The following is a 27,305-nucleotide window of genomic DNA, read 5'->3' as shown; positions in this document are numbered from 1 at the left end:
CGCCCTGCCCGCGCCCGTCCCCAGCGGCGGCCGGTGCGCGGCAGCGGCGGCGGCCGCTCCTCGTCGTCGTCGTCGTCGCCCGGGAGGCGGCCGCCCCCATCTCCCCGCGCGCCGCAGGGTCTGTCAGTGCGGGCCGCCCCCCGACGGAGCCGCCCCGGCCATGCCGCCTCCTGCGCTTGCGCCCAGGCCGGCCGTTACCCGCTGCGAGGCTGGGCGCGGCGCCCGGACGGGCCTGGCGTGGCGGAGTGATCCAGCCGGACCCGCGGACGGATCGCGGCCCGGGCCGTCGGAGCTGAGCAGAGCGCGCTCGCGAGCACGGGCGGCCGCGGCCAGCGGAGTGGGCGGGGTGGCCGCCTCTCGCGACAGCCCGGGCAGGCCGGGCCCGCCCCCCCACGCCGATTGGCCCGGCCGCCTGTTCTGCGGTCGGACTCGGGCCAGCAGCTTCGCAGGATTGGTCAGAGCCGAGGCCCCGCCTCTGAGAGGCACTGTCGATCACTCCGGGCCCGCCCTCACCCGCCCCCCTGGCGACCGGCGCTAGCGGATTGGTCGGCGGGAATCGGAATGGTGGAAAATCTGGGATGGATTCTTGGGCGCTTTTGTTCCCTCAGATTAGCCTGGAGCCTTGTTTTTGGGAAAAGACGGGCGTTGGGCCTTGGTGCTTTATTCACGAACGTGATGGCAAGGAGGTGGCGATGGGCCTTAGAAGAACTACTGGCGCCGGGTTTCCCTCTGATCTGCCCGAGCCACGCTGTGTGACCTTGGGCGAGTCGCTATTTCTCTCTAAACCCTAGGCGCCTCCCGGGGAAGATGCGGGTAATAATACACTCCCGGGGGGCTGCTGAGAAGGTGGTGAGCTCACAGTGGGCAAGCACCTGCGTTTTTGAGGCGGCAGGCCCGCTTAGGGCGAAGGTGATGGGAAGAGCAAGCCTTCTCCCCAACATCTGTCAGCCAGGTCTGTCAGCCGGCCAGTCAGCCCGCCCTGTCAACGGGAAACCTCGGGCCCTGGAACGGAGAAAATGCAAACCCACGGGCAGGGTCAGGGCTCAAGGACTGCCTCAACCCTGGCTTTTGATTGGCACCGAGAAGCAGTTGGGGGAAGGGGAGGCGAGCATCCAGCCCCTTCCAGTGCTTAGGATGCAGGGCCCTCCTTGTGCAGACAGAGAAACTGAGACCCGGGACGAGATGCCCCACTCCCATCCCTGGATGGTGTTCTCTGATGTCCTGGAGGTATAGGACGACTGTCCCTTCCTGGGCATAGGATATCGGTACCTGGGTCAAGCTGAGCCCCGCTGCAGAGCCTGCAGTCAAGTCTGTGAAACCAGTAAATAGAGCCTGCCTGTCTGGTCCAAGGTGCTGAAAACTCTAGGCAGAACATTCCTGGCCTCGCGTCTCCCACCTTGAGCGGATATTGCCCGCCAAGAGCCGGTAAACTGTTCCCGTGCCCTACCCACCCCCTTAGGCGCGTTTTTCTGGCTAGCCCCATGTGCTGGGAGGCTTAGGGGTAAGTGGGACTCCTGGGGAGCCCACTAGGCCCCCACCTGGTTTCCCAGGGCAGACTACTGAATCACAGTTCTGTGTAGTTGCTAAAAAGACGTCCATCCCTAAGTGTAAGAGCCACGAAGCAAAAAAGCCTAACCTGGAAAACAGCATACCCCTACTTGCTGCAGGAATGCCCCAGAACCCACGGACACTTGGGTGCTTTGCCCCAGCTCTGGTGGCTAGCTGTGAGACCTGGGCCACCTACTTAATTAACCCTTCTGAGCCGGTTTCCTCATCTGTAAAGGCAGCCTAGAGCCCAGCCTGGCAGGTGGCACTGGAGGTCATGGGTGTTGCCCAAAGCTCTTTCAGGCTGGAAAGCTGGGGCTGGAACCATAGAAGGCCCTGGATGGAGCTCCTCTAGATCAATCTGCCTTCTTGCTGTGTGGTATGTTATTTAAAGCCTTAACGGCCCCTAAAAGTTCATGTCCACCTAGAGCCTCTAAATGTGGCCTTATTTAGAAATAGGGTCTCTGCAGATAGAATGAAGGTCAGAATCAAGTCACACTGTGCCAGATTAAGGATTGGTCCCCAATTCAATGAGAATGCCCTAGTAGAAGCTGTGTCTTCCCGGGCACAGGTGGCAAGGACAGAAAGTGCGTGTAAAGATAGACTCTATAGTTAAGGGATGGCAAGAGGCTGGCCAGATCCTCCCCTGTGCCTTCTGTGGGGACGGTGGCCGCCACACTTTGACTCTAGATCAAGGCCTCCAGGGAGGAGGATGTGGCTTACGATTGAGGTTGGGGCAACCACAGGAAACCAGGGCAGATTACTCCCTCCTTTGCTTCAGCTATAGGACCAGACCTCATTCTGAGATTGGGGCTATAGAAATGAGTAAGACCCAAGCCCTCACACCCAAGCTTTACGGGTCTCTGCTCCCTTGCCTCCCTTCTCAAGCTTCCCAGCCTCAGCTCAGTCCTGGGCGCACTCTGTCCTGCGAGAAGATATTCAGTGCCCATGCCTCTCTGTTGCTGTCCCTACTTCAGCACACTCCAGGCCTCGTGTTGCGAAGCTCTGGGTGTCTGTGGCAGGCCCTGGTGCTCAGGGCTCCTTCCTTGGCACAGCCTCGGCTGTGGGCTCCTGAGCCTTCCACTCCATGTTTGCGGAAGTTCCAGGGATTGCAGGCTTTCTTCCATCTTTTCCTCACCTTGCCTGTCTACCTCCTTCCAAAGTACTAGAGAACTAAATATTTGGGAGGACTGGGGGACCCCTAGGGGATGCGGGGAACTAACCCTAGGGCTCAGGATGAACCAGAAGGGCTACTGAGGTTCTATGGGATCAGCATAGGAGAAAGCCTGCAGGGAACAGAAATGGCTGTAAACCAAGTCCAAATCCAGCTGACTGTCATTCAGGTCCCAAACCCCCATGCCTGGAGAGGCAGGTGTGGGGGTGCTGCTGGTGCATATAGACCCTGAAGCCATCCAGAGTGTGATCCAATCTAGGGTAGCTTGGATTGCCTGCCTGTATTTATGTTTGTTCCAAAATGGCTTCCTTTGGGAGTAAGATGGGAAGAAAGAGGTCCCTTCAAGAGAACTGAGTAGGACACCGATTCCTTAAAACAGAAATGTGGTGTTCACCTCCAAGTTCCAAGAGCAAGCCACCCAATGGTGTGAAGTACCTGTAATTGTTTCTGGGTGTGTACTAGTAATCCCAACTCTGTGGGACTGCTCATCACCTGACTCCCCAAGTGCCCTTCCCCCCATGCTGGTATCCTGCTTTTCTTCTGCCTCAGCATTCAGCCAGGGAGAAAGACTAGCATGGGGGCCCAGCAGCCATGAACCCATGAAGACAAACCGAGACATGGCTCTGATTAAGGCAAAGAGCTCCATATAAACTGGGTGCATTGGCAGAAGGAACAGGCTCTAACCATGCCTCTGTCCCCTGGCCCAAGCCTGCTCTCTATGAGGTGGTTTGGGGACCTTAAACCCCTAAGTGGGGCTATACCTCAAGTAGACCCTAACTTGCTGGTGGGGTTCTTTTTTTAAATTTTTTAATATTGTGTGTATGAATGCTTTGTATGTATGTTCACATATATGCCTGGTGCTTGCAGAGATCAAAAGAGGACATTGGATCTACTGGAGCTGGACTCACAGATGGTTGCGAGTCACCATGTGGGTGTTGGAAACCAAACCCAGGTCCTCTGCAATAGCAACAAATGCTTTTAACTTCTGAGCCCTCTCTCCAGCTCCCACTGATGGGATTCTTACAGGCCTAGGTTCCTAATACCTCAGCAATGGGTCCTAATGCTGCCATCCAAATCACAATTCCCAGATGTGGAGCAGTCCAGATATAAGCTTGGTACAGCAGCTTATTCATATTGGAAGTAGAATCTGGCATGCCAATCACCTACCAATGGCACCCTTCCCAGGGAAGAATTGTAGGCACCACAAGTCATTGACTCAATGTTTTGCCAGCCCAAGGCAGCAAGGCAAGCCTGTCTTCTGTATGCTGACTTCTACTGCTGAACTTACCTGTAGCCATAAGCAGGTATCTTCCCCCAGAACTCCTGGACCTAGCATCTGCACAGGCAAGGTTTGCCCGTAGCCCAACTGTTCTCCCAGGGGTCTGGTGTGGGGCCAGATGTCCTATTTTCCCAGTGGAAACAGAAAAAAAATCTGGACTCGTATTTAAATGGAGAGTCCTTCCAGGTATAGAGTGTACACCTGTCACCCTAGAACTCAGGAAGCTGAGGCAGGAGGATCAAAACATCAATGCTACCCTGAATTACATGACCCTTGCCAAAAAAACAAAGGTAGAAGCCAATGAGATGGCTGAGTGGGTGAAAGTGCCATTGTAATCACTCCTGCAGAAGGATGGGAGGGAGGCGGGATAAGAATCTCCCAGAGGGTCAAGGGCCAGCTGCCCTGGAATATGTAGCACTACAGAAACATCAAGAGACCCTGCCTTAAAAACAAAGGAGCCAGCAAGATAGCTCGGTAGCAGAGCACCTGCTGCCGAGCCTGGCAACCTAAGTTCAATACCCAGAACCAGACAGCAGAGAGAACCTGCTCCTGCCAGATGACCTCTACTTGTGTGTCGTGGTGCTTGCAGCCCCTACACACACACACACACACACACACACACACACACACACACACACACACACACACACACACACACAATGGAAGCACTCCTGGGGTGTGGTGTTTCTGCTTCCAGGCCTCTAATGGGGGTTTTCTTTTCCTTTTTCCTTTTTTTTTCTTCAATCATCTCTTACAAGAAACTTATTTTAAAATAGAAATATGTTTTTTATATTCAATATTTTGAAACATTCAAACCAAAATGAAATTATAAAATCGTCTTGTACATACATTTTCACATTATCCTAAACTCTTAGCCCTGAGTTAATGGGCAGAAGAAAATGCTGGCGAAAAGGTGAGAACAATGACTAAGGCATGAGATTTCCATCATGCTTAGGTGTTTGAATATACAGATTCTAAGTTTTTATTTTAAAATTTTGACTTTGTCAAATTTGGTGGCTTTGTAAATGAACATGATTAGAGAATTAAGAATGAAATATTTTTATGACAATTTACCATGTACTTTTAAAAACAAAAATCAAAACTTTTTCCCTCCCTAGGGGCTTTTCTACATTAATAAAAAGCCCTTTGTTGGGTAGAGTGGCTCACACATGTTATCTCAGCATTTAGGAGGCTCACATAAAAGGATGGCTAGCCTGGACTACATAGAGAGTTCACTGTCAACTCAGAATACACGGTCTTAAAAAGTCAAAAAACCCAACTAAAATGATTGGAGTTTAAATGCATACCACTTGGCAAAGGCACTCTTTGATTTCCAGAAGGAGGGACTAAGACTCAGCATGGTAGGTTCCTGAGCTGAGGTCACACAGCCCATAGCTTTAGGGGTCTCTCGTGGCCTTCTGCTGCTTGACTCTCTCTCTCTCTCTCTCTCTCTCTCTCTCTCTCTCTCTCTCTCTCTCCTCCCTTCTGTGTTTGTGTTTTCTGTATTCCACAACAATATGCTTTAATGCCAGTGCCTAACTTACTACCCTCACAAGGTTCTGCTTGTTTTCACCCTATCAATGAGACTTTAAGGAAATGTCAAAATACCCCAAAGTCAGGGGAGTAGTACAGCAACTCCTCATACCCCTACTTCCTGTTTTCATCTGAGATGGATTTGTTTTTAAAGACTTCTGTATAGTAAAAGCGTTTCACCACTTTTATAAACTGTATGGATATATATATATATGTGTTTGTATATAATATATTGTTAAGGCTATTTTATTTTTAGTTATGTTTATGTGAGGAAATATGCCTGTGGGTGAGGGTGTCCATAGAAGTCAGAGGTTTCAGATCCCCTGGATCTGGAGTTATAGGAGGCTGTGAGTTGCCCTACTACATGGGTGCTGAAAACCAAACAGGTTCTCTGGAAGAGAGAGCAGTAAGCACTCTTAACCACTGAGTCCTGTAAGTACATACGTAATTTTTTTATTTGTTTTTGAGACAGGGTTTCTCTGTGCAGCCCTGGCTGTCCTGGAACTCTCTCTGGACACCAGGCTGGCCTCAAACTCACAGAGATCCGCCTGCCTCTACCTCCCAAGTGCTGGGATTAAAGGTGTACGCCACCACTGCCAGGCAATACATACATACACATATATATATTTTAAATTGACTCCCTGGCATCTCTCCAAACCAGCCATGCTATTGTCATTGGTGGTACAAAGGCAGCACAGAGCTTTGCTGTGCCTTAACCTATTAGACAAGTCTCTCAGTTCTAGGCACTCAAGTCTGTGTTGAGGGAGATACTGAGGACAGTTTTACCAGCCCTGGACTTTGTCCCCTCTGGGTTGGGCTGAGGTTCATAGAAGGATCACATTCCAGAGAAACAGGAAAGATAGAGGAAATGATCTGCCTCCTAGTGCCACCCAGTCAAGCCTTCCTGCCTCCATTGCTGTTCTGTTAGAAGTCTCAGGAGACACACCCAGACTGCACTAGCTGGGTAAGGGAGTATACATCTGAAATACCAGAAGCAAGACAGTTGTAGTCATCCACATTTGTAATCCTAGCACTTGCAAGGCTGAGGCAGGAGGATTGAGAGTTTAAGGCTAGTCTGGAGTACCTGGCAAGTTCAAGGCCAGTCTGAGTAGCATAGGGAGACCTTGCTCAGAAAATAAAGTAGGGGGCAGGCAAGATGTCTCAGTGGGTAAAGGCACTTGCTGTGCAAGCCAGGTACCTGACTTGGAATTCCTGGGACCCACATAAAAGTGAAAGAGCCAACCCTACAAAAACTGTCCGTTAACCTCCACATGGCAGCACTATGGAAGGTCCTCACCTCCCTACAATAATAAATTTTAAAGTAAAATATTGTTTTTGGCTGTCCTCAAATTCACTACATACCCAAAAAATGGCCTTGAACAGATTCTGGTCTACCTCTACCTTCCAAGGGACAGAATTACTGGTGTGTGCCACTTTGCCCAATTTATGAGATACTGGGGTTCAAACAAAGGGCTTCATGTGTTCTAGACACTCTACCAACTGAGCTATATCCCAGCCCCTAATCAAAAATTCATAACACCAGTTTTTAAATCTATTTTTAAAATATTTCTTTTTAAAAATTATTTAAACTTTTTTTTTAATTGTATGTGTGTATGAGCACCTGGTGTGTGCCTGGTACTGGAGGAGACCAGAAGAAGACATCAGATCACCTGGAATTAAGGTTACAGACAGTTGTGAGCCACCATGTGGGTGCTGGAATCTGAACCAGGTCCTCCGCCAGAACAGCCAGTATCCTTAATGGCTGAGCTATTTCTCCAGACCCTTAACACCAGTTTTTAACCCTAGCTTGTTAAGGCAGCTATAAAGGGTCACAAGTTTGGTGGTTAAAAAATAAAAGAATAAAAACTGCAGGCCAGAGGTCTGCCACTAAAGTAGGCATGCTGCTCCCTCCTGTGGCTCAAGACCCTCCAGCTCTTGGTAGCTAGTACCTCTTTAAAATCCTTTGGCTTGTGAATACATCATCCCTCCAGCCTCCACCTCTGCCCTCATCTGGATGACTCCCCTGCAGGCCTCTGTCTAATTCACAGCTAGCAGCTCACCCTGGTCTCACTCCTGTCTATCTTCCTGTAAAATGGAGCAAAGACACCCAGGCCTCAGCAGAGTACTGGGAGGGCTAGAGATGGCAAACCTAGGCGGTACTTTACAGTAGCTTGTTGGACTTGGCTGCCAGGGTTCTCACAGTCACAAGCATCTCTCACCTCACTGAGTGCACCTGTGCTTGCCAGTGTGCGTACGTGCATGCGTGCGTGCGTGCGTGCGTGCGTGCGTGCGTGTGTGTGTGTGTGTGTGTGTGTGTGTGTGTGTGTTGGGGGGGCAGACACACCAACATGAATTGGTAACTTCCTGTGGGCTAACTCTAATACACCACAGTTCTTCATATCATGATTTTGCAGGCAAAAAAACTGACCACAGAGAGGCTAAGTCACTTGGAGAACACACACAGCAAATGGCAGAGCTAGGCTGACACCCTTCTCTTGCATCTTGCCAAGCCTATCAGAGTAAAGGTTTTGGCATCAAGAACAGGAAGGGAAGTAATGCCAGAAGACAAAGCACCTTCATGGCTCATTTCATCCTTGTGGTACACTTTGAAGTCAGTATATCATTGTCCCCACGTGCAGAGGAGGTCAGGCAGTGGGGACAGCATGAGGTCCTGATCACACTGCCCTGCTCCCCAAGAAGGGATACAGATGGAGGCTAGGTCCCGATGGCAGCTGTGTGGGAGGGGAGCCCACAGTGGCAATCAGCATCACAGATGCTGTGGATGAGCCAGGCAAATACCTCTGCCCTGCTTAATATCTCATTGCAGTGGCTCCTCACAATTTTACCAGTGTGATACCGCTTACCCTTCCAGCTAGAGAAACTGAAGCTCAGAGAGGCCAGTTGCCCAGCACAGACAGGAAGCAGATCAGTCTGCTGATTACAGTGCCCGTGTTCTCCCCCACTGTCCCCCATGTTTGAGTCCCAGTGGCTCTGGGAATGTGCGTGCGTGCGTGCGTGCGTGCGTGCGTGCATGCGTGCGTGCGTGCGTGTGATCTAGCCCATTTGGAAAAGTTTGGGGGTCTGTATTTTCTGTGTATGTGTTTATGTGATTATCCCCACACGTGTGTACACATGGAGACCAGAGTACAAGCTCATCTGCCCTTCCCCATGCCATCCACTTTGTTTTTTATAAACAGCATCTCTCACTGGCCTGGAACTCACCCATTAGACTAGGCTGGCTGACTAGCCAGCCTCAGGGATCTACCTATCTCCCCGGTGTTATGATTATAAGCACATCATGTCATCATGTCTGGCTCTTTTTGCATGGGTCCTGGAGATTGAACTCAGACCCTCTTGCTTGCAGGGTAAGTACTTTACTGACTGAGCCATTTCCCCAGCCCTGGGTCTAGATGTTCTTAAACTTGCATATCCACCTGTCACCCCTGTTGTCCTTTTCAACCCTTTGATCCTCCTTGATATTCCAACATACTCTTTTCTCCAGTGATGACTTCCCCTGGGACACCTGTGCAGACCATCAGGATGGTCACCAATGTGATCAAACACCATGTAGCTTGTGGTGCCCTGGCAGAAGATCAGGACCTAATGAGAGCAGCAGCTCCTAGATCGGTGGTTCTCAACCTTAGGGTCAAGACCTCTTCCCAGGGGTCACCTAAGACCATCTGCATATCAGATATTTAAATTACGATTCACAACAGTAGCAAAATAACAGTTGTGAAGTAGCAATACAAATAATTTTATGGTTGGGGGTCACCACAACATGAGGGACTGTATTCAGCGGTTGCAGCATTAGGAAGGTTGAGAACCCTGTCCTAGAGAACAAGGCTCACTCTAATTCCCTGTCACTGTGGACTTCCAACTCTTGGAGGATCCTGTGTATGCAGTAGGTGCCCATTCAGTGCTTGTCAGTGGTTGGTATGACTTCTAAGTCTTGGTGGTGCTTTTTCCAAACAGAGTCCACTTCTGTGCAGACTATGGACTTTGGCCATCCCCCTCCTTAATGGTATGCCTTATCCATCAAGTAGGACTAGTCATGTGAGTATCTGCTTTCCCTTGGAATCCTTGCAAAATGGAAATTTTCCAACATAGTGTTAGTATTTTCTTATCTTTTGGCACTAATCCCAGGATGGGAAAGACCTGTGCTGGAAGCAAACTACTGGGCCATCAAGGTTAACCCTTTAGTCAGCAAATGAAAAAAGTAAATTCCCAGAGGCAACTTGGGCTGGGGATGTAGCCCAGTTGGTAGAGTTCTTGTCCATTATGAGGAAAACCCTGAGATCCATCCCCAGCACTGCACAAACCAGGTATGGTCACACAAATTTGTAACGCCGGTACTCAGGAGGTAGATGCAGGATGGTCAGAAGTTCAGGGTCACCCTCATCTATATAGTGGGTTTGAGGCCAGCCTGGGCTACATGAGACCCCAGCTCAAAACAAACAAACAAAAAACAAACCAAACATTTTATCACAGTGACAAGTAAACAGCTGCAATGCTGCAATGTCATTGGTGACAATGAATAGTGACATCAACATGGAGTTTATTTTCTCACAGGACAGGAAGCCTAGTGCTGGTCACTTATGTCAAGGACAGTGTTCACAAGTCTTCGGGTCTTTTCTCTAATACCAATATGGCCGCCATAGCTCCAGGCATCACACTGTGCAGTCAATGCAGGACCAGGAGGCAAAGATGTAATACCTCCTTACAGAGCTAAAAAACAAACCCATTTGCCTTCCCCTGAGCGACCATCTAAGAGATTTCTGCTTAAATCTCATTTGTTGACTGATGGCTAGTGTCACCTGACAACTGGAGAGAATCTAAAACCACCTGGGAGACAGGCCTCTGAACATGCCTGTAGGGGATTGTCTCGATTATATATTAATTAATGTGGAAGAGCCTTCTTGACTAGACAGGACCATTCCCTGGGTAGGGATCCTGGACTGTATGACATGGAGGAAGCCAGCTGCACAGCATTTTTCTGCTCCTGACTGTGCTCTTTCTGCTTCTTGACTGTGGGTGTGATATGCCCAGCTGCCTCACACCCCTGCTACCTTGTCTTCCCTGCCGTGATAGACTGTAACTTTGACCTCGGAACCAGAATAAACCCTTCCCCCACGTAAGTTGTTTTGTTGGGGTGATTTATTATGGCAACAGGAACACACACACACACACACACACACACACACACACACACACACACACACACAAGCAAACCCCACAAGTTAGCGTGTAGTACCTGTTGAGAAAACCCAAACTGATTTTGGGTACTCCTAGATGAACTTTGTCACAATGCTTTGTCACAACAAGCCATACTTGAATTCATACACTGAACTGAAAATGGCCCGGTACACTGAATCTGCTAGACTGCTGGGCAAGCACAGCACATGGGTTTCTCTCCCTTGTTGTCCCTGTCCAGCACCACCTGAGAGGATCTTCCTATGGTGTAGCGCTCATCTGGAGGAAAGTCAAGTGTAAGACTACAAAAACAGCTTCCAAGAAGTGGGGCTTGCTCTCACACCACCTCAAAGTGGAAGTTACATAAGTTGGGGACCATGTGCAGACAGCACGCAGTGTGCTGAGAAGTTGGGGACCAGGTGCACACAGCATGCAGTGTGCTGGGAAGTTGGGGACCAGGTGCACACAGCATGCAGTGTGCTGGGAAGTTGGGGACCAGGTGCACACAGCATGCAGTGTGCTGGGAAGTTGGGGACCAGGTGCACATAGCATGCAGTGTGCTGGGACACACACACAGTGGCTGACAAGAGACAGAGCTCTGGATGAGTCTTGTGGGTAGACAAGGACTTGCATGTTTAGTGTTGGTTTTATTCAGTCTTATGGGTATGTTACAACACAAAGTGACTCATTCTCTCTCTATCACTCTCTTCTGGGTGGTTCGTAGGTGTCAAGGTTGGCTGGAGGGAATCTTCATCTCCCAGTAGCCAGACACTACAGGGCAGTCCTGGCCCCTCAGACCTCTACTTAGAATCCTGGTTCTGAATGTGCCATATAGCTCCAGGGAAGGTATGAGTCTGGGTCGTTTTTAAGAGAAACTAATGGAGAAAATTTCCTCCCAGCATCCACAGATACAGGGGAAGTGAGCGGTTTTAATTGGCTGATGGCATTCCTGATGTCCAGATGAAAACCTCTTTGCATTTATATACATCTGCACCTGTTAATTGTGTGTGTGTGTGTGTGTGTGTGTGTGTGTGTGTGTGTGTGTGTGTGGTGTCTGCCTTCTGTCTTCTGGAGGCTAGAAGTCAACCTCAGGAATTATTCCTCAGGCACCTTCCAGACTTTTCTGTTGTAGTTGAGACAGGGTCTCACTGGTGTGGAGCTTGTTATAGGTTAGGCCAGCTGGCCAGAGAGCCTTAGAGATCTGCTTGTTTCTGCCTCCTGGTGCTAGGATTACAAGTGTAGGCTATTATACCCAGCATATGTTATTTATCTATCTATTTATTTATTTTAATGTGGTTATGGGGCTCAAACTCAGGTCCCGGTGTATTGAAGGGCAACACTTTATGGACAGTCACCCCCTGAGCCCCAGTCTTTCTAAGGCCCAAGAGTCTGGAACTTTCACAAGAGGCTGAAGGACCAGGGGAATTTAAAGAATGGACATGAGCGGCTGTGTTCAGCCTGGTACAAGCCATGGTCCCCAGTGCCTCACCCCCCTGGGTCTATGTGGTAGGGACAGGCCTGCCAGCACATGGGCTGTTTGTTGCAAAGAGCCTAGACTCCAGGAGCCAGCTGCTAGCCACAGAGCCCACAGCCCACAATCCCAGGATCCCGGGAACCAGTGACTTCCTCCCCCCCACCCCCCACCCCACGGCAGCACCAGCCTCCCTGACCTCCTGGCCAGCGTTTCCCAGCAGCCTTTTGTTTATTTGGACAACGTCTGGGGTCTCCTAGAGAAAAAGGCTCAGCTGAGTTCCAGGAAGTGAGCCCGCACTGCCTGCTTCTGGAAGGCTCCCAGCTGTCCCTCGGTGGCTCCTTTGGGCCAAAGCAGCTCAGCCTCAAGCCAGTGCAGGGCCTGCTCCAGCCCTAGTGTGCACTGAGTACCCACCCCTCATTCGCCCTGCTCTGCCACAGTGCAGACCTCTGTGCCCAACACTAGATGCTTGATGTCTCTGCTGACCCGCTCAAGCCACAGGGGCTGTTTGGTGTCACGAAACACAGCACAGCAACATGACTGACAGCAGGCACTTTTCTTGGATGCTCTTTTCACTCCAAGTTGAACTGTGATCTTAAAAAATTAAAAATAAGTAATAAAAATTGTATTTGTTCTTAGGCAGGGAGCATGTGCCACCGCACACGTGGAGGTCGGAGGACAACTCTGTGGAGTCAGGTTTTCTTCCACATTTATGTGGGCTTCAGGGATCAAACTTGGGTCACGGTTTGGGGATTTAGCTCAGTGGTAGACAAAGCGCAAGGCCCTGGGTTTGGTCCTCAGCTCTGAAAAACAAAAAACAAACAACAACAACAACAACAAAACTTGAGTCACCAGGCTTGAATGGTAAGCACCTTTACTCACTGAGCTCCGTCATTGGGCCTTCTCTCTTCTTAAGAAACAACCTCCTCCTCCTTAAGAAACGTGGTGGTGCACGCCTTTAATCCAAGTACTCAGGAGGCAGAGGCAGGCAGTTCTCTGTGAGTTCAAGGCCAGCCTGGTCTACAGAGCTTGTTCTAGGACAGCCAGGGATACACAAAGAAACTCTAAAAAAAAAAAAAAAAAAAAAGAAAAGAAAAAAAAAGAAAAAGAAAAAAGAAACAGCCTCTTGAATAGTTATGGCCTCTTCTGGAATCAGAATGCCCCCAGCTTTGAATCTCAATGCTGTCACTGATGATTGTGTGGCTTTGGAGAAATGATTCCATATTCTCTCCTACAAAATAGAAGCCACCAGCACCCTACTCTGATGGATTGCTAGGAAGCTTCAGTGGGATAGTCCTTACAGAGAGGGAAGAGCTGGTGTGCAGAAAGGAGGAAGGGCCGGGTGTGGTTATTTTAGTGGTCTAATTACGAAAACAGAAGCAGAAAATACTAAAAGAATCAAAAGTAATCATAGGCGCTGGAGAAAGTCCGGCCCGGTGGCTGCGTCTGTAATCCTGGCTCTCACACACTGAGGCAGGAAGATCTGGAGTTCCCAGATGGCTAGCACTGGCCTGCATGCATGAACATGTCTACATGGACATATACACATACCACATATAGACCAAAGACAGCTTGCTGAGTATTGAGAAAAGCTAGCACGTGTGTCCATATGTAAACCGTACTTATGCAACAATGAACGGATCTATGGCATGTGCACAATTACCTCCCACAGCCGAGGAAGGAAACCTAGAAGGGCAGCCGTGTGTCTCCAGGCTTCAATCTCTCTCCACTGTGCTTTTTGAGACAGGATCTCCTGCTGAACCTAGACCTCACCAATTCAGTTACCTAGACTGTCTGGCCAGGGAACCCCAGGGACCCTCCTTTCTCCTCCCTACAGCTGGGATTTCAAACATGAACTACCAACACTGGCTTTCCCCATGGACACTATGGATTTGAATTCTGGTTCTCATGTTTATATGGCAAACACTTATCAACTGAGCTTCCTCCTCAACATGCTACTTTTTTAAAACTTAAAAATATACTCAAGTCAGCTGGGTGTGGTGGCATATACCGCTAATTCCAAGGCGTACTCCAGAGGCAGAGGCATGTGGATCCCTGTGAGTTCAAAGCCAGCCTGGGTGTCTTAGTTAGGGTTTCTATTGGTGTTAAGAGACATCATGACCATGGCAATTCTTATAAAGGAAAACATTTAATTGAGGTGGCAGCTTACAGTTTTAGAGGTTTATCCATTATCATCATGGTGGGAAGCATGGCAGCTGGGAGTATGGTGGTATGCAGGCAGACATGGTTCTGGAGAAGTAGCTGAGAATTCTATATCTTGATCTGAAGGCAACAGGAAGTGGTCTGAGACACTAGGCGTGGCTTGAGCATATATAAGACCGCAAAGCCCAACCCTACAGTGACACTTTCTCCAACAAAGCCACACCCACTCCAACAAAGCCACGTTTCCTAATAATGCCACTTCCTTTGGGGACCATTTTCTTTCAAACCACCACACTGGGTGACACAGTGAGACCCTGTCTGAATAAAATAAAATAATCCTACCCTGTCTCAAATCTCTGTCCCTACAACCCTTCCTCCCTTCCTCCCTTCTTCCTTTCCTCTCTTGCTCCCTCCTTCTCCCTCTTCCCCTCCCCCTCTCAGAATCTACATGGTGATTCATAACCATGTGCAACTGCTGTAACTCCGGTTTCAGAAAATCTGAACCCTCCTCTGGCCTCTGAGGGCACCAGGCACACATGTGGTGTACAGACACACAGCTGGCAAAACATCCAAACACGTGAATCTTTAAAAAGTGTATATACCCAAGTTACCACAGTTTACCACTGCATGTACTTTTCAGTTTGATATTTATGAAACAAAGGCGTGTTTGTTGTTTGCTGGTAGGTTTTTATTTAGAAATTGGGCCTTGCTGTATGGTCAAGGATGAGCTTGAACTCCTGACCCTTTTAACTGCACCTCTAGAGTGCTGGGATTAACTGGTGAGAGACCTCGCCCTGCTTGTCATAGTTTGTAGGGTTTTGTTTCTGGTTTTTGTTTGAGCAATGTCCCGGAACTCACCATATAACCCAGACTGGCCTCAAACTCACCATCCTCCTGCCTCTATCTCCCAAGTGCTCGGGTACATCAACACACCAGGCTCACAGATGTTTTACAGAATGAGCCTCAGAGGATACATCCCACCCATTTCTTCTCCTCCCTCTAAAATGGGACTTACCAACTCAGTGACATGACTAGCGTGTGACAGCATCTAAGGCAGAGATGAGATGAAGATGCTTCCGGAGGTCACACAGGACTCCTCAGTGCCTCGTCACACCCACCGCAGCCCACTCCAGTCTCCAGCATTCTTCTGAGATTACATATATATATATATATAAATTAAACTCACAGAGGTCTGCCCACCTCTAACTCCCACGTGCTGAGATTAAAGGTGTATATCACCATGCTCAGCTCTTCTGCTGCTAATTTTTCTTAATCTAAATTATTTTGTGTATGTGAGTATTTGCCCTGAATGTATGTCTGTGAACTATGTGTGTGCCATACCTATGGAGACCAGAAAATGTATGAATCCCCTAGGACTGGAGCTACTGACAGTTGTGAGCCACAACGTGGGTGCTAGGAATCGAACCCCTCCTCTGCAAGAGCAGCCAGTGCTCTTAATCACTGAGCCATCTCTCCAGTTCCTTTTTTTTTCTGCTATTTTCAATGATGCCAACAAGACGTGATCAGAGGGTTCCAGGACCAAACAGTGGGACGAAGGTGAGGTAGAGAGGTGCAGGACCCCAAGCTCTCTGTCTAGTCACGGCCGGTCTCCCTCCTTCCTATTGCATGCCAAGGCTGAACCCAGTAGGATACGGCGAGCCTGGAGAGAAATGAGTGTCCCTGGAAAGGCAGAAGCAGAGTCCGTTTCCAAGCCGTCAGCAGAAGCCCTGGGATGGCTTTCCTTCTGTTTAGAGCAGACGTGGAGGCAGACCCTCAGCTCAGTTTCTGGGTGGACAGCTCATGAATGGCCTGCGCCAAGGCACACGGGGGAGGCCGCCTCCTCTTGTGGAGTTCCGCCTCAGGCCTACATTTCAGGCAGGCTGCTATTTTTAGGGGGCTGGCACCGTGGATAAGTGCTGGGTAGGGAGCAGAGGGGACCTGACACGCAGGGGCTGGGCATGCTGCAGCAGGGTGGGGCAAAGGAAAGGGGGCTGCCGGGCTGCTGAACAATGGGCTTGGGGGCTGGCAGGCGGGAGGGCTGTCACACCCACTGCAACGTTAATCACATCCTGCCTGGCGTCTCAGCAGCTCTGACACATGTGGCCCCACCCCACTCAAGAGCACCCTCCCTGCAGACTGCACAGGGTGCTGCCTCCCTTGCTGGATCCCTCCAGCGTGGACCTCCTTTGTCTGTACTGGCACCACGGGAGTCGGGGCCCCCTCCCTAAGACTGAAGGCCCACTCCTTGAACCTCGGCAGTTGTGGGACTCTGAGGCTGTAATAACAGAAGCAGACCCTGGCTAGCCGGGATGGGGCTAGGACAGTGGCTTGTCAATGGGAAGGTGACAACTAGGTCGCAGGAAGGCTGCAGGGGAGTGACTCTGGGAGTGGGGGTGGGGTGGGGTATGCAGGCCATAGGGGGATTCCGCTTCCTCCAGGCTCTTGCATTTTACAAAGAGCTCAGTCAGACCTCTGTGCACGCAAGGCTCTCCCAATGCTAAGGCCACCAGGGTCCTCCCTGGAGAGAGCCAGGTTTCCATCCCTAGGCACCCTGATCAGGGCTCCCTCCCAGATCCTGCAACCTCAGACACATTGTTTCTTTGAATCATGAGACTGAGGACCAGGCAGAAGGGGGGCCAGGCAGGCACGGGGAGTGTGACTCACTGTGGCCACCCAGCCAAGAGACTGGCAGGGGGGCGGTCTGCAGCCACTCAATCCCATCTCAGCTGGCTAGGCTGGACTCACCAGAAGCCAAGCCCCTCCCCTCCTCCCGCTGAGCACCCCCTCCTAACTGTACATCACCACCCACCGCTTCTCTTCCCTGGTCTCCATTCCCCCCCCCCCACCCCCCGTGCCCCTTCAGGCTCCTTGGGCCTGGTATGAAGGAAGTCTGGCCTCACGCCTGGCTTCACAGCTTCTCAGTTGTGTCTCCTGGATATGCTGTACCACTTTGTATCTGCCTCCATGTTCTGGTTTGATCTGTGATTAAAAAAAAAAAACAAAAAAAAACCATGACCAAAAGCAACTCGGGGAGGAAAGGGTTTATTTTAGCTTACATATTACAGTTCATCATCAAAAGAAGTCAAGGCAGGAACTCAGCACAGACGCTTGAAGCAGAAAACACAGAAGGCCTGCTCAGCTACTTTTTTTATACACACCCCAGACCCGCCTGCCTAGGGCTGGCACCACTCACAGTGGGCCGAACGCTTCTGGATCAATTAACAATCAAGAAAATGCCTCACAGATATGCCCGCAGGCAATCTGATAGAGCCAGTTACTCAACTGAGGGTCCCCGTTGCCAGGCTGATATCAGGCTGACAACCAAGATAAACCACCACCCTTGCCTCCTCCTGTGTGACAGAGGGATGAGACCTCTTTTGCAGGACTGTTGTCCGTCAGCAGGTGGATGCCAGCATGGAATGCATGTCAGCCCTGTAGACTTGCTACTCCTGGGTCTGGGTCTGGAGGAACGTTCCAGCCTAGAGCTGCCCACCCTTGCACCAGGCCACTTCCCAGCACCACCCAGAGGCTGTAGATGGATGCTGTGCAAGAAGGAAATGTTCTGGGCACTAAAAACCTCATGAAGGGCTAGCAAGATGGCCCCGCAGGTAAGGCGCTTGCTGCCAAGCTTGACGGTCTGAGTTCAATCCCTGGAACCTACAAGTTGAGAGGAAGGAACCAGTGCCCTCCAGCTGGCCTCTGACCCCCACATGTGCACCATGGCATGCCTATGTCGTTCCCCATAGAACACACATAAATAAGTGAATACATTGAGGAATAATAAATGAAACCTGACTGATCAAAAGCTTGTATCTGTAAGGAGTGACAGTTCACACCGGGGAGGCATCTGCTAGTCAGGGACAGGAAAGCTGTCCCTTCAAAGTACCAGTGAGACTAGGCATGGTGGCACATATCCATAATCAGGAGGCTGAGGCAGATGGATCACAAGTTGGAGGCCAGTCTGGACTGCATAGTGAATTTAAGGCCAACCTGGGCTACAATAAACCTATCTCAAAAAAAAAAAAAATCCACAAGCAAAGGAAGGTTAACAGCATGAGCCAGTATCCTGGTACCAACTGGGCACCTCCGTGTATGCCTGACCTTACTCAGTACTTTCCTGAATGCCAATGGCAGCAACTACTAAGCATGAATCTCTCTCTGTCTGTGTGTGTGTGTGTGTGTGTGTGTGTGTGTGTGTGTGTGTGTGTGTGTTTAAAATTGAGGACTCAGAGGAACTTGTACCATCACACTAACAACAAACTTTGCCAATGAGCTACACTCACAGCCCCAAGTAATTTTTACTGGTCTATTAAGTTTCTCTCTGTCTCTCTCTGTGTCTTTCTCTGTGTCTCTGTCTCTCTCTGTCTCTGTCTCTCTCTGTTTCTGTCTCTCTGTCTCTGTCCCTCTTTCTGTCTCTCTCTCTGTCTGTCTCTGTCTCTGTCTCTCTCTCTCTCCCACTCTCTTTTGAGACAGGGTCTCGTAAGCCCTGGGAGGTCTCTAACTCCCTGGATCTGGGGCTGGAGTAATGGCTCAGCAGCTGCTCTTTGTTTTGAGACAGAGCCTCACTATGTAACCCTGGCTGTCCTGGAACTCACATAGTCCAGGCTGGCCTCAAACTCACAGAGGTCCACCTGCCTCTGCCTCCTGAGTGCTGGGATTAAAATAAAAAGATTTGTGTCGTGTGTGTGGGCATTTTGCCTGTATGTATGTCCGTGCACCACATGGGTGCTTGGTGCCCTTAGAGGTCAGTAGAGGGTCTCAGATCCCCTGGAACTGGAGTAACAGCCAGCTGTGAGGTATTATATGGGTTCTGGGCATCAAACCTGGGCCCTCTGAAGGAGTAGTCAGTGCTCTTAACTGCTGAGCCATCTCTCCAGTCTCTTGCAGAGGACTTGGGTTCGATTCCCAGCACCCACATGGCAGCTCACAATTGCCTCTAACTCTAGTTCCAGGGGATCTGAGTCCCTTTTCCTGCCTCTGTGGGTACCAGACATACACAGTGCACAGACCTACATGCAGGCAAAACACCAACACCCACAAAATAAAATAAGAATCAAAATAAAAGCCCTCTATGTATCTGAGCATTACCTTAAGCTTCTGATTCTCTCACCTTCACCTCCTGAGAGTTCAGAGGTTACAGATGTGCACCACCACACAGATGTGCATCACCACACAGATGTGCACCACCACACACCATTTCGTGAGCTGTTGGTCATTGAACCCAGGGCTTCATGCACACCAGACGAGCTCTCTACTGACGGAATCAGAACGAAAGCCCCTCTGTTGGCTTATTAAATGGAAGGGAAGCCACACATGAGTCTGGATTCAGGTCCCACTGGATTCAGGGACTAAGATGCTATCCACCCTTGTCGTTGCTCTGGGTGTTGGGGGTCATTTTTTAGATAGGCGTGTCTGTTTGAGAAGGGAAAATGGCCGGCAAACCTACATGCCATAGCAGGTTATATGTTCTAACTTAATGTCTATCCAAATGTCCTTACAATGTAAGTGTCCTTCAGACCACTCCTCTTGACCTTGTCTCTGGAAAGGTAAAAGGGGCACGTGACTTCTAAGATTGGGTCTTAAAAGGTAACATGGCTTCTCCTCAATTCTCTCGCTCTAGTGGCATGTAGCCTTTTGAACCAGCAGCCCTGCGACACGGGTGAGTGTGGGGGTGGGGTGTGAGTCCACACTAGGGTCTGCAGTGAGACCACAGGAGAGGGCCTGATGAGACCCCCTGGGGCGGCCAGTACCAACTGCAGGGTTCACAGGACACCAGCCCAACTTCAGACAGTCCCAGCTTTCAGGGCTGCAACCCCCAGTCCCTATCCCCATGGTGCAGAGCAGAAAGGTCACAACACTGCTTCATCCCAACCTACAGAGCCAGGGTTGTCCTAACTTTGGAGAAGTTTGTCGTGCAGCCATCATGACTGTGACATCTTTCTTGGTTCCTACAGCTCAAAATCCCAACAGAAGAGGCAAGTCTGCAGGTTGCCCATAGCCACAAGGCCATGCCTAGTAAAATTCCCTTCTGGCTCAGGGCCTTTGATGGTTGATCTTGACTGTCAACTAGACTGGACTGAGAAGAGCTGGGGGGCGGGTGGTAACACACCAGTGTGTCTGGGAGAGTGTGGAGAGCCCTGAAATGTTGGTGGTACCATCCCATAGACTGAGCCTGGATGGAAAGAAATGGGGGGGGGGGGGTGGACCGCTAAGGATTGCAGGTGCACACGCTCTCTCTCCTCTCCCTGCCCCTTTCCTTCTCCTCTCCCTTCCACACTCTCTCTCCTCCGTAGTATGAGTCAGTCTTACAACACCCTCCCTACCGTGGCAGACTGGAGCCTCAGAAATGAGAAGCCGAAACCAGTTTTTTCTCCCTTCCGTTATTAAGGCCTCAAGCCTAGACAATCCCTGTGGTCAGAGGGATGGCACACTCTAGCTAGCTGCCCAGGCTGGGTCACAAGTGGCCCCCTGTCCTGACGAAGGGTGGGGGCAAAAAGAGTCCATCTCAGCAGGCTTACGAGGAACTGGCCAGGGGGCTCCTTGCGGGACAGCGGGGGATGTCTGTTAGGGGAAGGGAGGAGACATTAGTCAGGGCCCATTATAGCTCAGGAAGGCATGTCCGGGGCTGCCTGGCAAAGGGATGTTTTATCTATTGGGGGTGTAGGTATGGGGTAGGGGAATGCAGGAGAGTGAGAATTGTAATTTTTCCTACCCTAGCCAGACAGGGTGCTGACATCCAGGCTCTGGGCTCAGCCTTGAGTTAGGCACTTTGACCCACACCCCTGTTTAGTCAGCCTGCTGCCCTCAGAGGACAGGGACAGCCCCCAGGGTGGCATGGAGACAGAAAGGTGTGGGTTCATCCACACCGCTGCTGGAACAAAGACCAAACTAACAGCGGCTTCTAGACAAGAGCAGATCATTGCCTACAAAACAGCCAAGGACTAAGGAACTCTAGCCAACAGGCCTCTCTGGGCTTTGTGTTCATCTTCTTGTCTGCCAACCCTAACATGTGGTTGCTACCCTAAGACCTATGCTGCATGCCTCTGCTCCTACCAACACATCTACATTCCAGCCACACAAAGGGAAGGGAAATGAATGGGAACTGTCTTCCTTATAAAGGATGATGCCTAGAAGGTTCCCCCTCTTCTGATTATATCCAGTTGGTTAAAACTGTATCACATGGCCACATGTAACTGCAAGGGAGGCTGGGACATGTAGTTTTTAATGAGTGATCACGGGCCACACTGAAGATTAAGGATTCGAATGTTAAAAGATGGTGGGAAGAATGGACACTGGACATTCTGCGCTGGCTAGCTAGCAAGCTCCGTAGTGAGGGAGGAGGTCCAGACAGACAGTGTCAACACACTCAGATCTAGAGGTGTCATATAGGCTCTCTCTTGGAACAGCTACATTACTTCAGCCTCAAGTTCCTTATCTGGGACGCAAGGTGCTGTTAACATCAGATCTCACCAACTCTAATACTGCACTTTAACGTCTCTAAAGTTAAGATATGTTTACAAGCAATGGCATGTTTGAAGGATAGTTTTAGTCATTCTTAAATAATCTATACCGGTGTATCATACAAGTTAATGGAACCTGATATTCAATGACCTACAGTTCAGTTGTTGGGAGGGTAACTTCGTCAGTGGAGCTCACATCTCCTATGCATTGATAAAGCTATTAATGCAGAGGCTCTAGAGACAGCTCAGTAGTTAGGAGAGATTCCTGCTCTTGCTGAGGACCAGAATTCAATTCTTAGCACCTACATCAGGTGGCTCACAACCAATTGTAACTCCAGCTCAGGGGGATTTGATGCCCTCTTTTGGCCTCTGAGGGCACTGCACTTATTTGTGCATATGCACAAATAAAAATAAGGTTTTATTTTCCAAGACAGGGTTTCTCTGTGTAACAGCCCTGGCTGTCCTGGAACTCACTCTGTAGGCCAGGCTGACCTCGAACTCACAGAGATCCACCTGGCTCTGCCTCCTGTGTGCTGGGATGTGGACTAAAGACATGCGCCACCTCTGCCAGACATACCTCCTTGATTTCCATCATACGGCTTAGGTGAGCTTCCCATGTCTGCCACGACAGCCGACCAAGGAGAACCCTAACAAGAATGTGTTTCCTGAAGTGTCTGATTGTACAGCCTCGAGTCTAAGTGTGGGCAGCTGCCCTCATCTGATAGCTCCAAGGAGAACTGGCCTTGCCTTCCCAGCTCCTGAAGTCCTTGGGGTCCCTTAGTTTTGACTACACCACCCCAGCCTGTGTCTTCATCTTCACATGGTTTTTCTTTTTTTTTTTTTCTTTTTTTTTTTTTTTGGTTTTTCGAGACAGGGTTTCTCTGTGTAGCCTTGCGCCTTTCCTGGAACTCACTTGGTAGCCCAGGCTGGCCTCGAACTCACAGAGATCCGCCTGGCTCTGCCTCCCGAGTGCTGGGATTAAAGGTGTGCGCCACCACTGCCCGGCTTACACATGGTTTTTCTTACGTGTCCCTCTGACCTCTGCTCTTCTTGTCATAGCCAGGATCCCCAGATCCAGTCTGACTTTACCCCAATTAACTCCATCAACAGAGAACCCATTTCCAAGCAAAACAACATGCCGTGGTTATGGATGCCTGCAGGTTTTTGGAGGACACTGTGCAGCCCTGAGTGCTCCCTCTTTTGCGGTGGACCTGGCTCTGTTTGGGTGAGTCTCCTTCCCCCTCTCCTCCCCCTAACCCCCCCCGCCCCCCTTCCCTGGCACCATCTGAGGGTTCTGCAAGGTTTCTCTGACACCAGCCGTCATGAACGTCATGAACGGTCTGTTCTGCACTGGGGGAAAGGCAGCACCCAGCCAGCCCTTCTGGGCTGCTGCTAGAGAGCATGTTAGCAGAGGGGGACGAGCCCCGGGAACATCAGCAGAGCCTGTCACGAGGCTCGAACCGCACGAGCACGTGGGAATCTGTTACCAGACACTTCCTTGGAGCTCTGGTTCTTCTTATTTTATTTTTCCTTCCAGTAAAACAACGACGACGATGAAGCATTCCAGTAAAGCATTTAACTTGTCAAGGCATAAAGATTGCCTAAGAAAGACTTTCAGTTCGGGATATCAGCATCACCCTTTTGAAGGGAAAAAGGAAATAAACAGGGAAAACAAGCAGCTGAAGGTCACGTGTGAAGTTGTCTCACAAGGCAACCGAGGAGACTTCTCCTGAGCCTCAGAGCCAGGTGTGACAGTGTCCACCTGTCGTCCCAGCACCCAGAGAGTGGAGACAGGGATTGTGGGTTCCACCCCAGCCTGGACAAATAGGGAGACCCTGTTTTAAAAAACAGGCATGGGACCAGACACAGTGGCACACGCCTTTAATCCCAGCACTCAGGCGGCAAAGGCAGACGGCTCTCTGTGAGGTCGAGGCCGTTCACAGTGAGACCTTGTCTTAAAGAAAACAAAACCAGACATCAGCGACGAGTCCTCAGGGCCGGAGACGTCTGCCGGCTGTGAGATGCACTTTGCACTTTCACAGAGTGCATAAGCTTCAAGAGCACCGCACACTTTGCTCTACTAAGTCAAGGAAAACATTTGTTTGTTTGTTTCTTTCTTTCTTTCTGTGATCCAGTTTCATTATGTTCTGAAAGCTGGAAGGAATTAAATTACCTGTCTCAGCAGCTCCTAGAACCACATTGACCCAATGGCATTAAAGCTTTGTAAAATTGCATTTAGTGTGTGTGTGTGTGTGGACAACTTGGGTCCTCTGGAAGAGCAACAAGTTCTCTTAACCAATGAACCATCTGTCCAGCCCTCCTACCCAACCATGGCTTTTAAAAATACTCAGGATGATGCTTTAATTATTTTGAAATGAAATTCACAAATATATATATATCTGGGACTAGAGAGATGGCTCCTCAGTTAAGAGTACTGGCTGCTCTTCCAGAAGATTCAGGTTCGATTACCAGCATCCACATGGCAGCTCCCAACCATCTTTAACTCTAGTCCCAGAAGATCCGATGTCCTCTTCTGGCCTCCAAGGACACTGCATGTACATGCAGGCCAACCACCCATGCCCATAAAAATAAATATTAAAAAAACAAAACAACACTTCACTTACACACTAAGAACAATGCAGTGCCCCATGTGTGCCTTAAAGAACAGTAATAATGAAGTGACAGGAATTTACAGACGTATCTAGGTCTGACCTCTCAGACGACTTGGCGGATGCTGTGACCCAGTGGATCATCCTGGTGTGTGTGTCACGTGGAGACCCAGAGACCACGGCAGCCTTGCTGCAAGACAAGGCTAGAGGATCAGTAAATTTCCAGGGCAGAAGAAAGGAGTTCCCATGATCACATGGCGGGCACCTTCCTAGAACATCCAAGCTGTGTGACAACTTTGGAAAAAACAAACAAAAAGCCAAATCCTTCCAGACCCTTGAACATTTGATTGCTGGAGGGTCTGGTGGGATATGGGGAAATGGGGAGACTGCAAGTCTCCAGGATGCCCCCAGGGGGCAGCACTGATGCCCCCAATGAAGACCATAGATCTTTGCTGTTTGGTGTGTGTGTGTGTGTGTGTGTGTGTGTGTGTGTGTGTGTGTGTGTGTGTATCTGTGGAAATCAGAGGTCAATGTCAAGTGTCTTCTGTCACTTCTCCACCTGTTTTTTTGACACAGGGTCTTTCACTGAACCTGTAGCTTAGCGTTGTGTCTAGACTGGCTGATCCACAAGCTCCAAGCCCCAGGCGTCTTCCTGTCTCCACCCCCACATCACCGGGATTAAAGGTGTGCACCACCACACCTGACTTTTACGTAGGTGGTAGGATCCAAACTCAGATCCTCATGCTTATGAAGCAAAGCACATTACTTACTGAGCCATCTTCCCAGATCTGTCAATTTTGAGACAAAGCCTCTGTATGCAGCTCAGGCTAGCCTACCAGCCTAATATTGAAGTAGTTGTCCTGACTCTTGTCTACTAAGCACTGGGATTACAGGTGTGCAACTTCGTCCTTGGCTGCTCTCTCTCTCTCTCTCTCTCTCTCTCTCTCTCTCTCTCTCTCTCTCTCTCTCTCCCCTCACATCCCTTCCTCCCTCTCTCCCTCTCTCTCTCTAGGTCTCATAGATAACCCAGGCTGGCTTTGACAGGCATGCACCATCATGCATGGTTTATGCTGTGCTGGGAATTGAACCAAGACTTTGTGCATGCTAGCCAAGCATTCTACCCACTGAACCACACCCCAGCTCTTACCTGGTCATTTGAAAAATATTTTATGTGTTTATGCATGTATGTCTGTGTACTTTATGCATGCTTGGTGCCCAAGGAGGCCAGGAGAAGGCATTTGATCCCCTGCAACTGGAGTTAAAAACAGTTGTGACCTGCCATGTGGGTGCTGGGAATTGAACCCCAGGTCCTCTAGAAGAACAGCAAGTGCTCTTAGCCACCGAGACACCTCTACAGCCCCTGGTCTGGTCCCTTTTTTGTTTGTTTGTTTTTTGAGACAGGGTTTCCCTCATGTAGACCTGCCTCTACCTCCCAAGTATTGGGATTAAAGGCATGTGCCACCACACCCAGCCCTCTGGTCATTATTTAAATTTAGCCAAATGAAGCTGAAAGTGAGCCTGAGGCAGAACACAGTTGCTGGCAGGATGGTGACGCAAGGGACTGGGGTACTGCCATCTTAGCACTGGCTCCTTCCCCTCGGTACCTGGTTTCTGTTTTCCAGCCGAGGGAAACACAGAACTTCTAGGCTGCATAGCCTTATGAGCTAGCATGCTGGCAGGAGAAAGAGGGACTCCTCCAGGGATCTCCAGCCCATTTTACAGAGAAGCGTTCAGACTGTACCATGAATCAGATGGGCCTACGTTCATGCCAGCTCTCCCATTGGAGGGCTGTCTGCCCATGAGTAAGTCACTCAGGCATGAACGTGTACAGACTTGGGTCTGGGTCCCCACTCCATGTGTCACTGTGCACCATGACCTCTCTGACTTTCGTTTTCTCTCCTGTCACAGATGGCTGTGGGATAGAGACAGTATTTGGAAGTGCCTGGCACTCAGGGTGAAGAGTGTTTGGCCTCTCACTTGCCTGAAGCAATCCCTCAATGCCTCAGTCATTCCAGCCAGCATGTCCTACTCCCTCGGTTCAGAAGACAGAGTCAGTGATTTGGCCAGGGCTGCAGTCGTTTGCTGGTAGGGCTCCTGAGAGCCAACTGCATTCATCCAACTCCCTGTTCGCTCGTCCGGAATCACCAATATGCATTTAAAGAGTCACAGATCTTCAGTCACAGCTCGCTCCCCCTGTCCCTCCAGAGAATCAGGTACTAAGTGCATATCAGCACACCACAACTCTTAGTGTGTTCTGTCAAGCTGCCTGGAGCCCGAGAGGGTCAGGCAGGACAATCCAGGTTAAGTCACATTCAGTTTACTGCCTCAGGCTCTACCACACTTCAGTTGACCGGGCTGCCTTCCTCATCCAGTATCTGAGAGCTATGTGCTTGCTGACCCCTGCCTCTCAACAGACCCTGAGAGAGTCTGCATGGTGTGGGGAGTGCTGGAGAAAACTTCCTCCCTAGTGGAAGGGATGTAGAGGAAGAAACAACCCCTCTTTTGGGACATTTTCATGTGTATACATATGTCAGCATTGCAGAAGTTATTATGCTACACGCTCAGATCCTTTTTGGCCAAATGACCTGTCATTTTTAGCTCTGAGGGTACAGACTCAGAAGCCAATGTGAGGAGGGGGAACAAGGGAGGAACTCCAAGGGAATAGTGGGAGGCACAGAAGTAAGCGGAAAGCAGAAGGTGAGGGCAGGACTGTGCCTCAGCAGACAGTGGCAGAGGAACCAGGAGATGCTCACAGCTGGAACCTGCCCAAAGCCACCCATAAAGAAAGCAAGCCTGGGGTTGGGGATTTAGCTCAGTGGTAGAGCGCTTGCCTAGCAAATGCAAGGCCCTGGGTTCAGTCCTCAGCTCTGGAAAAAAAAAA

The 27,305-nt window shown here is 50.0% G+C and overlaps 2 long non-coding RNA genes across 3 annotated transcripts; one reads left to right on the top strand and one right to left on the bottom strand.

Annotated features, from left to right (window-relative positions):
- Positions 1-14: 14 nt before the first annotated feature.
- On the top strand, positions 15-27,305 carry LOC128103570 (uncharacterized). Of its 2 annotated transcripts, XR_008215711.1 has the most exons (4): positions 15-1,425; positions 22,875-23,040; positions 23,353-26,226; positions 26,333-27,305. It is a non-coding gene; the product is annotated as an uncharacterized LOC128103570 (long non-coding RNA). The 2 variants fall into 2 exon arrangements; XR_008215710.1 differs by lacking the exon at positions 26,333-27,305 and having other exon boundaries at positions 22,926-23,040; positions 23,353-24,049.
- LOC128103571 (uncharacterized) lies at positions 10,070-20,520 on the bottom strand. Its single transcript, XR_008215712.1, has 2 exons — positions 14,363-20,520; positions 10,070-12,995 (listed from the first exon to the last, which is right to left on the bottom strand). It is a non-coding gene; the product is annotated as an uncharacterized LOC128103571 (long non-coding RNA).

This window comes from Peromyscus californicus, unplaced genomic scaffold (genome assembly GCF_007827085.1).
Source record: "Peromyscus californicus insignis strain IS unplaced genomic scaffold, ASM782708v3 Scaffold_8__1_contigs__length_139910024, whole genome shotgun sequence".
Classification (NCBI taxonomy): domain Eukaryota; kingdom Metazoa; phylum Chordata; class Mammalia; order Rodentia; family Cricetidae; genus Peromyscus; species Peromyscus californicus.
This window is presented reverse-complemented; position numbering and strand designations above follow the sequence as displayed.